General features: G+C 38.9%; 1 long non-coding RNA gene across 1 annotated transcript in view; it reads left to right on the forward strand.

The window, feature by feature from the left end:
- The first annotated feature begins 3,334 nt into the window (after positions 1–3,334).
- LOC134164510 (uncharacterized) overlaps positions 3,335–18,763 on the forward strand; it is a 30,601-nt gene continuing 15,172 nt past the window's right edge. The window contains exon 1 of the long non-coding RNA XR_009965173.1: positions 3,335–3,684. This is a non-coding gene — a long non-coding RNA (uncharacterized LOC134164510). The remainder of the gene's footprint in view (positions 3,685–18,763) is intronic.

Here is an 18,763-nt window from a genome sequence, read left to right on the forward strand (position 1 = left end):
TGTTGTATATTATAGGTTGCAGGTAGATCACCAGCAGTTATGCTGAAGTGCTGCACATTAGGCATCTCAGTTTCTGTGCTGATACTGTGCAGACACTTTCCTTCACATAGAAAATAAAAATAATCCAGTGACTGGAATTCTGGACAAGGACTTGAGAATGCTGCCACTGACCTTTTGTGGGAATTAGACAATTCTAGGAGACTGCTGATCAGCTGCATATACAGAAATAATATTTTAATACTTCACATTGTCTTTCAGTCATGGTTAATTTGATGCTTTTAGCTGGCTACTGTTTCTTTATTTTATTCAAAAGTACTGTAATAAAACTGTTAGGACTAGCGTGTGAGGAAGTGGAGTAAAAGAACTGCTGTGATGTCATTCTCCCTTGTCTGAGCCTTAATCCTGAGGTAGAATACTTAAAAGGAAATGATTATACCACTTGAGCCCAAAACTAGCTAGACTAGCTGGTTCCCTTGCAACTGCTATTTCATGTCAGCAAATATATTCAGATTCCACAATGCTTAAGTATGTATAGAATACCTGGTCGTGGTCCAGATATTTTTCTACAAAGAACTAACATTCAGGGGATATCAATTGTAGTAAATTAAATAGTACCAGGGAACATCGGCATGGATCAGAGCTTCACTGTCCTTAAAAAAGTGTCCTGCTTTATTTTGTCCTGAGGCTGCTTCCACTTTCACAAACAAGAAATGGGCATGATTCAGGTGTAAGCATGATTCAGGTGTAAGCATTGCTCAGGGAGCCTTCCTGCTATACAGTTTCACTGAAGCCTGTTTTGGTGGGGAAGAAAGTGTAATAATGCGGACATGAGCCATTCCGTGCCGGCTGGCCTGGGGTCAACCAACAGGTTTGTGCATATTTATTTACTAGCCTATCCAAGAACTACTTCTAGAAAAAAGAGGTTTGTGTGTTCTGTTTTACTGGGATTTTTGTAAAATTAATTGCAATGGAATTCAGTTTCAAATTTTTATTTCAAAATGAAAAGTCAAGGCCCTTTGTTTAAAAATGCCAAAATGAAATGTTTCAACATTAATGCACAACAGCTATTTCTTCTTTGCTGAAATAACTCAAAAATTCATTTGTGTACAAACAAAAACTCCCCGTCATCGAAATGGCTTGAAAAGAAGTTTTTCCAGTTTTAGTGTTTAATGTTCTTTCAAAATGTTCTCCCACAGAAGTTGGACAGGATTCAAGGATTCACGAGTCCAGCCCCTAGCTGGAGGGCTCTATTTACAGCTGCGTGGCAATATATACATACGGAAAATTGACCTAGACAAGCAGAGATATGCAGGCAATAAGTACCATGTCTGCCAGTACGAAACATATGTTTTTTTTTCTGTTGGTTTAAATGGCAGCTAGTCAGGTAGTTAGATGCGTGTGAGCTTTTTTCAATATTCTGAATGTGTAAGAATGTTGTAACCCCCTATTTTTTCTTTTTTTCTTTTTATAACTTTGACTTTATTATTTAGTGTAATAATAGATGTGAGGAAAATTCTGGATTTTCAAATAAAACAGATAAAATATTCCTTGCACTTTAAGGAATATGTTTTGCAATAAGACTTTTGAAAAAGAATTTACCCATTTTTCCTCTTTTTAATTAAACTATCTGTGAAAAAATACTTTCATTTGAGAAGGGCAAGCACTTTTAGTTAATGGATTTACATAATGAGTTTTATTACATTTATTTTGAAATTTTCCAACTTTTACAAGCCGATGATACTTCTCTATTTCACCAGATATTATAATGAATAAAGTGTTAAAACTGAAATGCTCAAATCTTGTGTGCTAATATATATGTGCTCTTGAGATATCCACATATTCTTTAACTCTCCCTTTAACTGTTAACAAAAGTTACATATTATCCAGAACTCACAGTGAAGACATTTGAAATTATAGGTGCTAATTAGGATCTCTGCAAATTGGGTTACTTATGCATTTGCATATAGCTACAGTATGAAGAACTAGCTACACAAGATTTGGAGAAGGCTGAGGTTCTGAATGACTTCCTTGCCTCAGTCTTCACTGGTAAAGGCTCTGTGAGAATGAAGACCTTGGGCCCACTGTAGGAGGGGATCTGGTTCGAGACCATCTTAAGAACCTGAACATGCACAAGTCCATGGGACCTGATGAAATCCATTCACGGGTCCTGAAGGAGCTGGTGAATGAAGTTGCTAAGACACTGTCCATTGTATTTGAAAAATCATGGCAGTCAGGTGAAGTTCCCAACAAATGGAAAAAGGGAAATATAACCCCCATTTTCAAGAAAGGGAAAATGGATGAGCCAGGGAAATACAGACCAGTCAGTCTCACCTCTGTGCCTGGCAAAATCTTGGAGTATATTCTCCTGGAAGGCATGCTAAGGCACATGAAAAACAACAAGGTGCTTGGTGACAGCCAGCATGGCTTCACTAAGGGGAAATCCTGCCTGACCAATTTGGTGGCCTTCTGTGATGGGGCTACAGAACTGATGGACAGGGGTAGAGCAGTTGATGTCATCTACCTGGACTTGTGTAAAGCGTTCGACACTGTCCCACACGACATCCTGGTCTCTAAATTGGAGAGACATCAACTTGACAGATGGACCACTTGGTGGATGAAGACCTGGCTGGATGGTTGCACGCAAAGAGTTGTGGTCAATAGCTCAATGTCTGTCTGGAGACCAGTAACAAGTGGTGTCCCACAGGGATTGGTGTTGGGACTGATCTTGTTTAACATCTTTGTCGGTGACATGGATAGTGGGGTTGAGTGTGCCCTCAGCAAGTTTGCTGACGACACCAAGCTGTGTGGTTTGGTTGATACCCTGGAGGGAAGGAATGCCATCCAGAGGGACCTTGACACGCTTGTGAGGTGGGCTGCTGCCAACCTTATGAAGCTTAACCGTGACAAGTGCAAGGTCCTACACCTGGGTCGGAGCAATCCCAGGCACAGCTACAGGTTGGGCAGAGAAGAGATTCAGAGCAGCCCTGCAGAGAAGGACCTGTGGGTGCTGGTCGATGAGAAAATGAACATGAGCCGGCTTCAGTGTGCGCTTGCAGCCCAGAAAGCCAACCGTATCCTGGGCTGCATCAAAAGGAGCGTGACCAGCAGGTTGAAGGAGGTGATCCTGCCCCTCTACTCTGCTCTTGTGAGACCTCACCTGGAGTATTGTGTGCAGTTCTGGTGTCCTCAACATAAAAAGGACATGGAACTGTTGGAACAAGTGCAGAGGAGGGCCACAAGGATGATCAGGGGACTGGAGCACCTCCCGGATGAAGACAGGCTGAGGAAGTTGGGGCTGTTCAACCAGGAGAAGGGATGGCTGTGTGGGGACCTCATAGCAGCCTTCCAGCATCTGAAGGGGGGCTATAGGGATGCTGGGGAGGGACTCTTCATTAGGGACTGTAGTGATAGGACAAGGGGTAACGGGTTAAAACTTAAACAGGGGAAGTTTATATTGGATATAAGGAAGAAATTCTTTACTGTTAGGGTGGTGAGGCACGGGGATAGGTTGCCCAGGGAGGTTGTGAATGCTCCATTCCTGGCAGTGTTCAAGGCCAGGTTGGACAGGGCCTTGGGTGAGATGATTTAGTGTGAGGTGTCCCTGCCCATGGCAGGGGGGTTGGAACTAGATGATCTTAAGGTCCTTTCCAACCCTAACTATTCTATGATTCTATGATTCTATGTGTGTGCCTATAACTAGACGTATATGGAAGAAACAATACTTTCTGTTTGTAATTTGCTGTGTGGAGTGATTTAAAAAAAAATGAAAATTTTCCGTGATTTTCTGTAACACTGATCCTTAGTAAAATGACAAAATCAGAAAGATATTACCGGTGCTATGAAATAGTAGACACATTGCATGGAACCAGCAGAATCTGTACTAATGGAAAAAAAAGTGAGAAAAATGTCAGAAATAGAGGTTGCATTTAGTTAACCCACTATCTGGGAGATGGATAATGAAAATAATGCTTAAGACACAGGGTTAGCCATTGGAACTGTACTTGTTGGTAACTGATGATGATTAAGCCATGACTTGAAATACAGCATTAGCATGTATATATATATACACAAGTATGTGCAGACGTCCAGGTTCTGAAATGTTACCCTGCTTTTGTGAAGTCAGAATAAAAAGTCTGTCTTTGCCCCAAAAAATGCTCCTTTCTGTCAGGCAAGAGTTGACAGAAAGATGCAGATGGGTAAGGTAAGGTGAAGATCTACTAGTTTCTATTTTTATAATGAAAAACAGCTCTTAGAGTTTTAGGATTTTTAGTGAGCCAGATCCTAGAGCGTGGCAGAAACTCCATCTCCAGGAAGTGGAGCAGAGTCCTAGATATAGCTCAATCTGGAAAGTATGTGGATGACACTGGGCTAGGGAATGAGGTTTCCATATATAAATAAAAGATGAATGCCATTAGCACTCACCACAGGATATTTCCTTCTATGTGACCCAAATTTATTTTTTTTATGGTTTTCAGCAGGAGATGTGTCATCAAATGCCTTTTGAATATCAAACAGTTTAAATGAGTTGCCATAATCAACTCCATAACCTTTTATAACCATCTTTGTGGAGGAAACTTTTCCCTTTGAAATCCATATCGGCTATTCTCTTTCAGGTTATTACTTCAAATATGCTTTGCAACTCTCTTCTAATTAGTGAATCCATCTTTTTTGTAAGCTCCAGACGAACAGTGCTACTTGGGTTTCTCCAGGTCAGGATTGCATGCACTCTAAAAACACTGAGGCCTCATCTTTGTACTTGTGCACCTTTTATTTGTGTTCGTGATTTTTTTCATCATGACCGGCACAACCTCTGAATTCCCCCTAGTCTGAATCTTGATCCTCAGACTAACTTAGAGCTTGAGGCTTTCATGAAGCTCTTGGGAGTTAGATCTGCTTGGTATTTCTGGTGGTCATACTAATCTTCTTCAAAACTCTAGAATAAGATCAGCAGAGTTTTGAACATTATTAAACTACTTATGTAAATTAATATTTTGCTACTGTTAATCATAAAATCACTGTCATCAATATTGCTTAGAATTTAGTCCACATTCAAGCCCAATGACTTCTCAGTGAAGTAGCAATTTGAATGAACACTGAGAGATAAAGAGGGTATTTTGGGGAGGTGTTCTTAAGACTGCCTATTATGCAGTCAGTTAGTTTTAATAAAATTGTCCACTATCACCCTTCTAGAAGTTTCAAATGCCCCATTAATGGTATAGTGCCTGGAGTAGACACTGCACCAGAAAGGACACTGGCTTGTAAAGACCCTGTCTTCTGATTCAATTGCAAGGCTAGTATCTTTGTTCATTCAGAATTTATCTTTTTCCTGCTCGAAACAATAAATATATTTTTCTGGTATTGCCACCTCAGAAGTCTGAAGTTATTATGAGGAAGAAATTTATACTAGGAAAAAGAAAAGAAAAAACCAGTTTTTATATTGCCAAATAATATACTGAAGGCAGAAATAGCAAGTGAAAGCTCAAGCTATCACAGAAAAAATAAAGCAAAATATGAATGCTCAGTACATGAAAATTTTGAGGTAATTTTTCCACTTGCAATGGGATTCTGTAGCAAAGTTTTGGTAGCGGGGGGGGTACAGGAGTGGCTTCTGTGAGAAGCTGCTAGAAACTTCCCCTGTGGTCAATAGAGCAAATGCCAGCTGGCTCCAAGACAGGCCTGCCACCAGCCGAGGCTGAGCCCATAAGCAACAGTGGTAGTGCCTCTGTGATAGCATATTTAAGAAGAGAAAAAAGTTTATGTACAGGAGCAGACAGAGAGAAGAGTGAGAACATGTAAGAGAAACAACTCAGCAGGCACCAAAGTCTGTGAAGAAGGAGGAGGACGTGCTCCAGGCATTGGAGCGGACATTCCTGTGCAGCCCCTGCAGTTGAACAACGTACTCCTGCACCAACCACAATATACAGTCAGAAAAGATGGCAACAAAAAAAAAGGGAAAATGTGTCATGGAAAAAATATATGTCTCTTCTCAGTTTTCCACTGTATTCTTAAAACGTTTGCTGTAACATCAAAATTAAGGACTGAGATACTTGATTAAGTTACGGTGTGTCATCTGACCAATAGCAAGACAATGTATATGTTTTAGCCCATAGCACTGAAGGAAATTTAAAGTAATCTATTTTACCTCTGTCCTGGGTTCAGCAGTAGCAGTCATTTTTCCCCTTCTTGGTAGCTGGTGCAGTGCAGTGTTTTGACTTTCAGCTCGGGAACAGAGCTGATAACACCGATGTTTTGGTTTGACCAAGGACTTTGTGAGCCTCATGCTCTGCCAGGGGGGAGGGGAAGCCAGGATGAAGCAGAGACAGGACACCTGACCCAAACTGACCAAAGAGGTATTCCATACCACAGCACGTCATGCCCAGGAGGTAACTGGGAGTTAGCCGGAAGGGCTGGGAGTCTGCAGGGTTGGAGGAGGTATCGGTCGGAGCTTGGTCGGGCTGGGGGGGGGCGAGTTATCGGTCGGCTGGTGGTGAGATGATGTATTCTCTTCCCTTGTTATTTCCTTTATCATTATTATCATTGGTGGTAGCAGTAGTGATTTGTGTTATACCTTAGTTACTAAACTGTTCTTATCTCAACCCGTGGGAGTTGCATTCTTTTTGATTCTCCTCTTCGTCCCTCCGAGAGCAGGGGGAGGGCAAGAAAGGGGGGGAAGTGAGCGAACGAATTACCTGACTGGGTTTAAACCACGACACCTCCCAGTCCATTACTGCAGTTAACTGAGAATCTGCCATAAATCAGTCTTGCGTCCAAGCTCTAACCCAGCTTGGTGTCCTTAGTTAGCCATGAAGTGGTGTATGTGGTACTCTGTACATTTCACAGGACTATAGCGCTTGCTTTTGAGAAGCGTCTGGGATAAAGCAGTCAAAAGCCCAGTGAGGTAAACAGGCAGGAGGCCCAAAGTCGTGATAGAAGAGTGGCTCCAAATGGTTTGGTAAGCACTGGTTGAAAAAGACCAAAGCTTGGTGCTGCTGTTCTAGACATTGCAGTAAAAGAAAGTTTGAATGAGAGTTTTGAAGGAAAATGATAGGATTTTTTTTTGCATAAATTAAAAAATACACTAGTACACTGCTGTTTGAGAGAGAACAGCAGCCAATATTACACAGATAATATTTTATATGATACAGCCTAAGCTGTTGTGTGCATGTCACTGTATTCTTTAGCCCGATTATGTACAGGAAGAGTAGCTGGGTGCTGCTGTCCCTGTGTGTGGTTTATTGGAATGCAATTATTCAGTTTTACAGAGGGAAAACAGAGTTTTACAACGTTCTTTCTCTAAGAAGCAATCTTCGTAGAAACATTACACAGTAAAGTTATGAAGTGCAGTGTAAATCTGTCATACTTTTTCAGATTTCCGCTAACTGTGGTGCTACAGCATTAGTTCATTCCTGTAAATAGTATTGTCCACTTAGTAATCTCAATAGTTATGATCTTCAAAAATCCCTCAGGTTATCTGAAAAACAAGTGGAAAATAATTCCTTCTGTAGTGTTGAACAAAAGGGACTTGAACAGGGGTAATTAAAAACCTTTGTATAAAGTAGAATCATCATCAAGTGCAGGTAGAGCATTTGTCACAATGGAAAAATTTATATGTGCTGAAGTTTTCAGTATGTATCACTCATTGTGTCTTACCAGTACTGCAGTCCCTTATAGACTGATGAGTAAATAATGAAGTTTTATATAATTCGTTATTTGATTATCATGAATTCCATTGTATATCTCAGTCATCATAAAAATGTGTTTCTAAGTATCCACCGTGTCTTCATGTGTTCAAGAGAAGGCAAGAGAGTTTAAAGTTGACACTATTTAACCCAGATAAAAATTCCCAAGTATTTCAAAAGAGTAGAAACCAGATCAGGACATGTCTTGTGCTGTATGTGGCAACAGAAGAGAAACAGGTTATTCAGATCATGACTTGCTGAGACAAACTAGGGGAGTGCATACTGCAGAAATTAGCAGTGAATAAAATGTGTAGGTTGCGAAGTTTTTTGGAGGTGTCCCTCCACAGTACTAGTTTGACCTGGAAGCACTTGTAGCTGACAGTGAATTTTTTTTTTTTTTTTTTGATAGAGTAGCACAGTGATTTTATCTTGATTTTAAGAAAATAAAGCTCAATTTTACATTGAGACACGAATTCTCACTTGAGTGAGATTTTAGCTCAACTTTGGCGTGTCAAGTGTTAACAGTTCCACAATCAGTTGTGGTTGCATTCATGGAATGCCACATTATTAATTTCATGTGATTTATCCATTTACCTGTAACATCTAGAGTTATGGTCCTGACCTAAAAAAGCTTGCAATTCTATTTTGTTTCATCAGAAGAGTTGACAACTTTGAGAAAAAATTTATTCTGGGGGAAGGAAAGCTCTTTTGGTTTTTTTTTTGACAAATACTTTGTGGAAATACTTTCAAGCATTTGCACTTCATACTATTATGGCTGAAGATGGAATTTTATGCAGGGGATTCCCAGTCTTCTTTTATCAGAGGAAAGCATTAAATATTTGTAAGCCTATGGCTTTTTAAAACAAGCTGATGATTCAAAGCTAATTTCTGAACCTGCTCTAGGTTCAGATTCCCCATTAATTCTGATACAGAGATTGCTTTTTCATTTGATTCTGCTTGAATTAACTGTAAAGTACTGGTGAGTGCTACTTTCAGCCTTGTTAGAGATCTCCGTAACTGTTTTTGTCTATTGTAGCCCTCATAAAATAACTCAACAGGCCAACCAAAACCTGCTTTCAAAGTTCTTTCCCAAACCTACATTTTTTCTCAGGTCTTTATGAAATAATTGAACCCAGTTATATATAGAACTGCTGAGGGAGAAAAAATCTAATTTGCCAGGCTTACATGAGAAATATATGTGCATAATGTGTATAAATAATGATGACAATTCAGTGTTATGATAGTGTGTGCTGGTTTTGGCTGGGGTAATTTTCTTTAAAGTAGCTAAAATGGGGCTGTGTTTTGGATTTGTGCTGGGAACAGTGCCGATAACTGAGGGATATTTCAGTTCCTGCTGAGCAGTGCTTACGCAGAGCCTAGGTCTTTTCTGCCTCTCACCACACCCCACCAGTGAGCAGGATGGGGGTGCATGGGTGCACAAGGAGTTGGGAGGGGCCACAGCCAGGACAGCTGACCCCAGCTGACCCAGGCTATATCCCAAACCATATGGTGTCATGCTTAGCATAAAAATCTCGGGAAGAAGAAGGAAGGGGGATGCTGGGAGTGACGGCATTTGTCTTCCCAGGCAACAGCTATGCATGATGGAGCCCAGCTTTCTTGGAGATGGCTGAACACCTGCCGCCCCTGGAAACTGGTGAATGATTTGCTTGCATGCACGGCTTTTGCATTACCTGTTAAACTGCCTGTATCTCAACCTACGAGTTTTCTCACGTCTACCCTTCTGACTCTTTCACCTATCCCACTCTGGGGGAATGAGTGAGTGGCTGGGTGATGCTTAATTGTTAGGTGGGGTCAAGACACAACATACTGTAATGTCAAAGGAACTTAAAATAGTTTTAGATGAAAAAATACCTAGATTCCACTTTGATTTTGAACTGAGTGAATGTAATAATGTCTGTTTTACAGTGATAGAATTTGTGTCATCTTCGCAGTCAGTAAATATTATATTCCAGCTGGTAGGATTTTGATGCTTTTTCAGGACAGAACCAGTAACTTCTTTAGTGCCACGTAATAAGCAGAGACCCAGGAAGACTATCAGATACAGTGCTGTGAGCTCTTTTACAGTTTTCAATACTTCCTCTAAAAATACATAAAGAATTTCACAGCTCTGGGCATCTGTGTTCTTATGTACTTCCAGCATCCCACTAAGATTTCTAGTGCAAGTTAGAATCATGAGTCTGAATGGTGTAGCTGAAATGGCATTTGATATGTTTATTTTTAAGTGCGGTAATTTGGTTCACTTCTGCAAGTTTTTGCAAGTTTTCTTCTGCAAGTCTGCAAGTTTCCTTCCTTAATTTAATCCCTCACCCACATAAACCACACAATGTCTTTAGAGAATAATTTTTCTGTCAGCTTTTAAGAGAACTACTACAGAACAACATTAAACTGCAGTTCTGTTTTTATTTTAATAAATTGCAACAAATGAAGGTATACTTCCTTCCAGCTGCAGCTTTTTTCTTTTTCATCCAATTTCTACCAATTGCAAATTTATATTATTATCTTTATGTCACTTAAGACTGAATTCATGTTAGTGCAATGTTGCAGTCAGCTGATTTTGTATTGTCTTAAAACCAGCTCAGCAAAGACTGAGCTTTTCTGATTTCCCTTCTTTTTTTGAAAAAAAAAGAGGTTCTTCTTTTAATTTTACCTTCTGATTTGATCTCCCTGTACATTTAGCTTTGGAAAGGCTCATTGCTAACATTGTGGCGCATGAGTGCCATTATCAGAAGTTCTGATGAATGCATGCAGTTTGACTGTATCTAGATTTACATGACTCTGGATAGTGTGTTTCACTGGGACTGAGTTACAGGGAAGGAGAAAATGGCACTGTGGTTCCTGAGGTGCACCATCACAAAATAGCTGTCAAATATTCTTTTTGTTGGGTCTGAAGAGTCACTGATTCATTTTGTGATTGATAGACCTAGGAGTAATAATTTTGATGAGTTAAAATACATTAAGAATTCCTTTAGTGGGAAACATGAAATTATTTACCATGATGATATGATCTAGCACATCTGGTAGGTGCAAAGAAGCTTTCTAACAACCTACAAGAAGCTTTTTTCTATCAGTTACCAATAGAGAATTTCTACCACCTGATGCATACTGCTTAATTTGATCTGGAAGTTTAAATGTTTCAAATATCATACTTAAAACATAATGAGATAAATAAACTGCTGTCATATATGTAGCATATAGCTTGAGATATATTACCAAAGCACTGTCTTATTTCATCTGGCATAAATATGACATTGACTTTGCTTTCTTGCACTATTTGTATTATCAGCTGCAGTTAATATACCTTCCATCACCGCTAGATTTCTCCACATTTATTCACTTCTGTGATAGAAAAACATGAACTGCAGAAGAGCACAAAGAATTAGAAATAAAATTAATTAAAATTAATGTAAATTTAAAAGTTAGAAAGCTTCTTAATCACTTTCATCCAGGACGCAGAAATAAATGTCTTCAGTTCTGTCCACCAATGAGTATGAAATCTAGTCAATAAATCCCTGTTCTAGCTGTTCTCAACACCGTCATAAGGGATTGGGGGGGGGTTTGAGTGTTAAATGTATATTATAAAACAAGACAGAAGAGGTTATGCAAGTCAAGTAACTGAAATGCTGTTGGCTATAAAAATCTTGGCACAGAAACTCTCAAGAATTTCAGTCAGAGGGGATGTGGCAACAGAGTCTGAACAAACATTTGAGTTGGAAATTCACACATTTAGGGTGGCTAGAAAATAAGTTGAAGGACGAGGAGTTATCATACCAGCTTGTCCTGGGTTCAGCAGTAGCAGTCATTTTTTCTCCTTAGTAGCTGGTGCAGTGCTGTGGTTTTGACTTTCGGCCTGGGAATAGCGCTGATAACACTGATGTTTTTAGTTGTTGCTAAGTCATGCTTTCTCTGACCAAGGACTTTCTGAGCCTCATGCTCTGCCAGGGAGGAGGAGAAGCTGGGAGAAAGCAGAGACGGGACACCTGACCCAAACTGACCAAAGAAGTATTCCATACCACAGCACGTCATGCCCAGGAGGTAACTGAGGGTTACCTGGAAGGGCAGGTTCACTGCTTGGTCTCAGTCCGGCTGGGTATTATCGGTTGGTGGGTGGTATTGCATTCTCTTCCCTTGTTCTTTCCCGTATGGGTAGCAGCAGTGGTTTGTGTTATACCTTAGTTACTGGACTATTCTTATATCAACTCGTGGGAGTTACATTCTTTCTATTGTCCTTCTCATCCCTCAGGGAGAGGGGGGGAGAAAGCTGGGTGGGAGTAGATTGTGTGGTTCTGATTTACGGCCCGGGCTTAAACCACGACACAGCTGCATAAAAATTGCAGATGGGCAACTTAATCTCTCAAATTTTTGATGACTACATCAGACCCCAGAGTACACACATATCCACATACCTTCTTTCTGTGCACTGTTTTTCAGCATGCAAAATATTTTCATATTTTTACTCACGTTGCCCAATGAGAAAAGGTGTTCTAAAAGAAAATAAACCCCCCCAAAGCAACCACACAGGTTTATACTCAAGAGTTTAATTAAACTCAATTTAATGGCAAAGATTGAAGTAATTGGGAAGAATGCGTTAAAGCTCAAACTTGCAATAAACAGAAAAAAATAAATTATTGGAGGCTGCATCTTACTTTTACTGAGAGCAACAAAAAAAATAATAAAAAAATAAAGGGTTCTGTGAAAAAACAGTGCGTGTGTGTCTGTGCGTGTTGGTCTCTGCTTGTATATATCCTTTGAGACAACCTGCTCCTGGCACAAAAACATCGCTGCATTTGTGGCAGGGATGTGAGAAAGTATTTTCCATTTAAAAATTCAGCAGCAGAAAGTAATAGAACATTATATAATAAGATGATTTTTAGAACCTATTAGTGACTATTTGCTTTTTATACTGTCTGAGGTTTGTTTGCTGAAAATCTGTCAGAAATGTGGAGTCCATACTGATTTTCTTCTTTAGTGATCACAACTATTTTCCCCATTCTTTATATTACACATCATTGAGGGTGAGTAATTCACTTGTAAATATGTTCTTAGTAATGATTTTTGTTGAAAATTGGGATACCACAGATTAATATTCTGCAATTTTGGATGATGACTTCAGTATTTTCAGAACCTTTAGTTTCTTGTCTTTCATGGCACAACTGTGTTGTTATCTGTGTTCTGGTGAGATAAGGGGAAAACTAAAGAACATGGAGATCAAGAGCAAAAACTGAGAAACAGCCTTCTTCCTATGGGCTCTTTCCCTCAAAACCGCTTTTCCAGCTGACTTACCCAGCATTCACCTGCATAACTAATGGTGGGGCTTTGTGACACTCTGTGTGTCATTCTGTTCATTTTCACATTATCACACAAGAAAAAGACCTATGTTGGCAAATTTTATGTCAATCACTGTAAACTTCACAGTGGCTAGGCAGGAGCCAATGCAAAACATGACCAGTGAGGAGGCTGGCATTGCTCACAAACTCTTATGGCCATCTGGGGTCTTCTGGGAAAATAAATGTAACAGAAGGTGTGCTGTTGCAAACACTTAAAAACTGATAAAGCTAGTTGCATGGGTGACCAGAGATAAGTGAATAGTGGTTTTGTCTCTGTATATGTTTGGCAGTGTTGCAGGTAATGGGGTAATTAGATTATGGTACTGTTCAGGTAAGCTGGGTTCTAGATGCCCTAGAAGAAACTGGTAGCAGATGCCTATTAGAAATGCTGCTCCTAAAATCAATGTGGAAAGCTGTTACTAAGGGAATGTAAGTCTTTTCCTTGAAAAGGCTGTGGGAGAAAAAAACTTAGGGACAGCTATGCTTCTGCAGGGTCTGTCTAGGCAGAGCTAAGGGAAACTGAATTTCAAATTGAGTGCAGGAAATGCAAGGGCAGGAGGTCAGCATAGGTATTCAGGTGCAGAAAAGATAACAAATAGTGGCTTTTAGAAGACTTCTTGAGATCAGATGGAAGGTGACATCCTTGATTAGGGAGACATGACAGAATGTCTCTTGGGAGTTTGATCCTGTACACCTTCAGAGAATATCGAGATATTTGTTCAACACATGCCTGAGAGGCCTGAGGCAGCTGTTGCTGTGATTGTACACTGCTCCTAGAGCTAGTCTGAACTGTGCTGGAGCTGCAGGAATAGCCAAAATGAGCCTATTTTATGCCATGTGACAGTTTGTGGATCTCGCTAAAGTAACACTGTTTGACAGCTGAAATAATACAGTGGGTTCCAACAGTGTTTACAGTGAGATTATAAGGCCAACATAGCAGATTTCCCCGCCTTGCCTGGAATACTTCTCATGGTAAATGGGAATTTATATTGATGAGATTTCAGACATAAGTGCCCAAATGGTTTTGATTTCAAATTTAAAGAATGTTTTCTGTAATTGCTGGAATTCTTATGAATTCTGATGTTGGAAACCATAAAGATGCTGGGTTATTCAGTTGCTATTGAACCTGTTGAAGTCAACAGTAACATTTTTAGGCTTGGTGTTTTGTTGCCCATATCTGAATGTGCTATAAAAATGTGTTATAAAAGTGAAAGTTATATTCGAATTCCAAAACCTGTGCAAGTAATATTCCTCTGAATGCTTCATTTGCCTTTGTTGCTGTCTTGTCTCTCTCTATACGCAACATGCTGCAGATTCCTTTAAAAATAAATTCCTTTTATGCCAGAAAGATCTTGGAGGGAAAAAAAAAAATCACATAACATGGTTGAGAGTTAGTTGTACACAAAGATCTTTCAGAAGCTTTGCATTTTGGAAATCAGTATCTGGGACTTGAACTCCAAAAGCAATTTGCAGCATTTAAAAATGAATCTAGTAAACAGCAGTGGATGCCAGAGATACCATGCAAAGCATGGGAAGGGATGTTTGCACAGAAACTGTGTGCCAGCACTGTTCATCTTTGTGTCTATCCAGGTTAGCTTCCTCTTTCTATCAGAGACTTTTGCATCACAAATAAATATCCATGAAGAAATTTTAAACATAGGGGCTGAATCTTGTGAGTTGCTAAATATTTTTGTGCTAGCTGAGCAAAACCCTTTGTAACATATGTGCTTAGCTTCAGCTGACTGTATGAAGTTCTGCTTGCAGTTTTTTTTATGTATTGGATCAGGACCACAAGTCAGCGCCTTGCAGGATTGATCTTTGTGTTTGTCTAGAGCAATTCTTGAGCAACTCAAACAACAAAAACATTGATGACAGCCTGCAGAAAGTTATTTATAAGTATCTCAAAACCAATACCATCCGCATCTGTGTATGTATCCTGTCCTCTAAACTTTTCAGTTATCATTAAGGAAAAAGTGATTAGAACAAGAAAATGAGTTCCATGCTCTAATGTATGCTGCACCCTTGGTGTGCTGGAGATTTCAATGCTGCAGGTCTGAGATGCTGTTGGAAAATCACTTTTAAGAAGGCAGTGAGGTACTTGCAGTCTTTTGAGTTTCTGGACCTTCAAGCTCTTTCCTTCTGTGAAAGTACTTCCTTAGCAAGTGACAATCATAAAGGCTTGTAGAGTGCTCAGAAACTACTGTTTCAAAGATTATCTACGTACACCCTTTGACATGTTTCCAAACAAACCTCTATGTAATACGGGGATGATTTAGATACACACCAAAAATTTTCATCTTCATACAATGCATCCTGATGTAGCTAAGTTTTGGCTGACTTAATACTGCTGGCTGCTCTGAAGTCTTTTATAGTCATTTCTGTTTTATTCCCTTAAAGGCTCTTAAGATGTTCCTCTGAACAATGAGGGCTTCAAGCTCATTCATACATACCTCTCATTTTTGTTTTTGAGCTTACAGAGCAGAATTTATCTTTCAAGATCTGGTTACAAGGAAACATGGAGTCAAAAAAAGTGAGAAGTTAGTTAAACGGAAAGCTTGTTTTAAAGATAAGGTGATGTGTATCTGACCAAAAATTTAATGCAAATAATGAATTCTATATCTGTTGCATAAATAATAATGTATATCAGAAAGACCAAGCCTGAGGGTTCTGTAAGTGCTATGCTGCGTGTGTATCCCACAGTAGCAACCCATATCAACATTTTATTTTTATAGTAGACAATGCCGAATCAACTTTACTACAGTTGCTGAATATGCTTGAAATAAAATCTATAGTTACTTATTTTCTTCAGTTTTTCACTCATGCAAAGCCATGATTTGTCACTTTCCATGTCTGAGGACGTCCACAGTTCTGATAGTATTCAGCACTGGAAAAAGCTAAGATCCCTTGAAGTTTTTCTTGCACATGGCTGTAACTGTTTTGTTCATTCTAAAGAATGGTTCTTTAATTAAGAAATTTTAAATTCTAGGGGTACATTTTGGGTCTCTAACTCTTCAGCATTGTGGAATTGCTCAATAGTATTTTTAAGTCATTATAAGTATCTCCTGTTTTTTAAAAGAAACGTTCATAGAGGAATAATTGAAAATACATCCTTATTTGTAAGTAACGCTATAGTAGATGTTATGGTAGTCCTTTAAAATTCCTATCAGTGACATACACTTTGCTTTATTGCTCTGCTCCTTCATGTATCAGTTCCCTAAGCTTTCAAGATTCAGAGGGTAGAAATATGCACCAACAGTGCTCAAGGGGCCCCTGCTAGTCTTTGATTATGATCTTTTCTGGGTCAGATTAATAATTCATATAACATTTCTTTATGAAAAAGGATATGTTGCCTGTCATCTCCTGTCATCTTTTTAAGGTTTCTTCCAACCCTCTAATAGGACTGAAGTCAGATTAAGTTCATTTGAGGACTAAATTTCAGAAAAAGGATAATTACTGGGTTGTATGAACAGGTACCAGGTAGAGAGCATGCTTACCCTGGATGTGTTTTCTCTGTCTTCAGCTATTAGACCATGGAGCAGCTTCTCCTGGAAATTATGGAAGATCCGTTACATGAGACACCTAAAATAAACTTGAAAACTCCTGATGGGGAAAAATATCAGTGTGGGAAATAATTTTGCTTTTTGCAAGAGCTGTAGATCCAAATAAGATATAAATAAATTTTGTAATATTTTTGAGGGAAGTGAGTCCTTTCTTATGAATCCTTTAGCTGTTTCCTTTAGGCCATTTCATTATTTTTAACATCTTGTTCGTGTTCTTTGGGATACAAAAGGTATTTGATGACTATGTTACATGCTTTAGATATGAAAAATTATCTTAAGAAAAAATTAATTACCTCAATTTTTAACTGAGTGAGGAAATCCATTTTCAGCAGACAGGTATTTCAGGAATATGGGTTTGAACTGAACAATTCAGAACAGAAGGTAGTGCCTAGGGATTTTGAATGGCTTCTTGTTATTCTGTGGGTTTTTTTGGAGGGGTTTAGATTTTTATTTTGTTTTGTATTTTTGTTTTGTTTTGGGTTGTTGTTTTTTTTGGTTGGTTGGTTTGTTTGGGGGTGGGGGGGGTGTGTGTGTGGTTGCTTTTCCCTCAGTTGCACTCAGTTTGCCTTTAGTACTTGGGACACACTGTTGTTTGCTATCCCTTTGCCTGTTGCCTACTTTCAGAAGAAAAAAACAGGTAAAGTGTAGCTTGCCAGTGTCATTAGACTTCTTATTCTTTGAAATGAGGTTGAAAGAGAACTCTGGAAAGGCATGAGGAGAACTGTGTAGGTATCCATGGCTTAAGGCCTTCCTACAGAGCTGGGGAGCAGAGGAAGAGAAAGGGTTGTCCAGCCCAAGATATTGCAATGCTGGTTGAAGCCTTCATCATAAAATAGACTTTCTTTATGGCTGTGAGAAAGTTGTCTGGCTTATCTGTCCATTCATAAAAAGGCCTAATGTGAGGAGAAATCTGCTAATATGACATACTCTGTCCTAGAAAAATTAGGTTATCTATGTTCTTGTTCTCCTAGAATCGTGCTGTAAGAAAGCAGAAGGCACTTTCTTCAAAAATAGTCATCTATAATTCTAGAGAATATGGTGATTTAGCTGAATTTAAAATCTCAATATCCAACTCTAAAATGATCTGTAACACTTTAAATTGAATCAAATAACTGAAGTATGATTAATATTGCAGTTCCAAGGTAAGGTCTTGATGATCTGTTGTTTAAAGGACAAATGAGTATATAGAAGAGTACTAAAGTTAGTATTTTCTGCACAGATGATTGATGATAACTGTGCTTTTTCTTTCACATTTCATTATCAGCCTGGGAAAAATTAATTTCTAAAGTATCAGCAGGTATTACAGTGTAAAATAGACCAGTATAGGAGACCCATATTATTCCTGTCTTTTTAAATGGTATGGATATGATTAAATTGCAGGAGAGAGACTAGAACTTTTTATTATAGCACTGTAAAAAGGTAGATGGGGCTAACTTGCTCTTTGAGGCACACATTTCAGTAATGTGGCATAATCACACTGATAGAATAGCAGTATATAACTTGCAAGGAAATTATTAAGGACAAAGAAATTTGCGCAGAGATTTAAAGGTCTAATCACATTTGTAAGTGCTTAAATGACTGTCATGAAATTTGCCCTGCCAGTTTTGTGACATCTGAGGATTTCTTTAAGGTGGGAGAATCGTGTTGTTCTCAGAGAGGTTTGAAAGCTTCCTGGAGGTGTCTAACTCAGACATGCTTGCCTCACACACCAAAACTTTTAATGTACTGTGGTTGCTTGCCATCTGTCTGAACTACGTACAAAAGGAAGGATCATGTTTGTAACAGTAAAGGAGGCTGCAGAACAAATCTCTAAGGCTTCATCAGACTGCATATTTCTATCTGTCAGGACTGGAAAAACTATAGTTTTATGACTACAATCTACTGTGTCTTTGTTACTTCCTCTAATACTTGTGTATAACTACAATTACCATCGGTGTAAAATCAGCATACTGGAAAAGCACAAAGCCCTCTCTCTGCTGCTCTTGGTACCCTATGGCACAAATAATTTTACAGTATTTTGTGTTCTATACCATAGATTATAATATTATTTAGCATATTGCAAAGTAATTACGACTGTGACTTTTACTGCAGTGACTAGAGCTTCTGAATGGATTATTACAATACTTTATATAAAAACGCAAACAGGAACAAAATAAAGTCAAGCCTTTTTACTGTATCA

This window comes from Pezoporus occidentalis, unplaced genomic scaffold (assembly GCF_034315485.1).
Source record: "Pezoporus occidentalis ecotype Australia unplaced genomic scaffold, CSIRO_AGI_Poc_V1 ctg22, whole genome shotgun sequence".
NCBI lineage: Eukaryota > Metazoa > Chordata > Aves > Psittaciformes > Psittacidae > Pezoporus > Pezoporus occidentalis.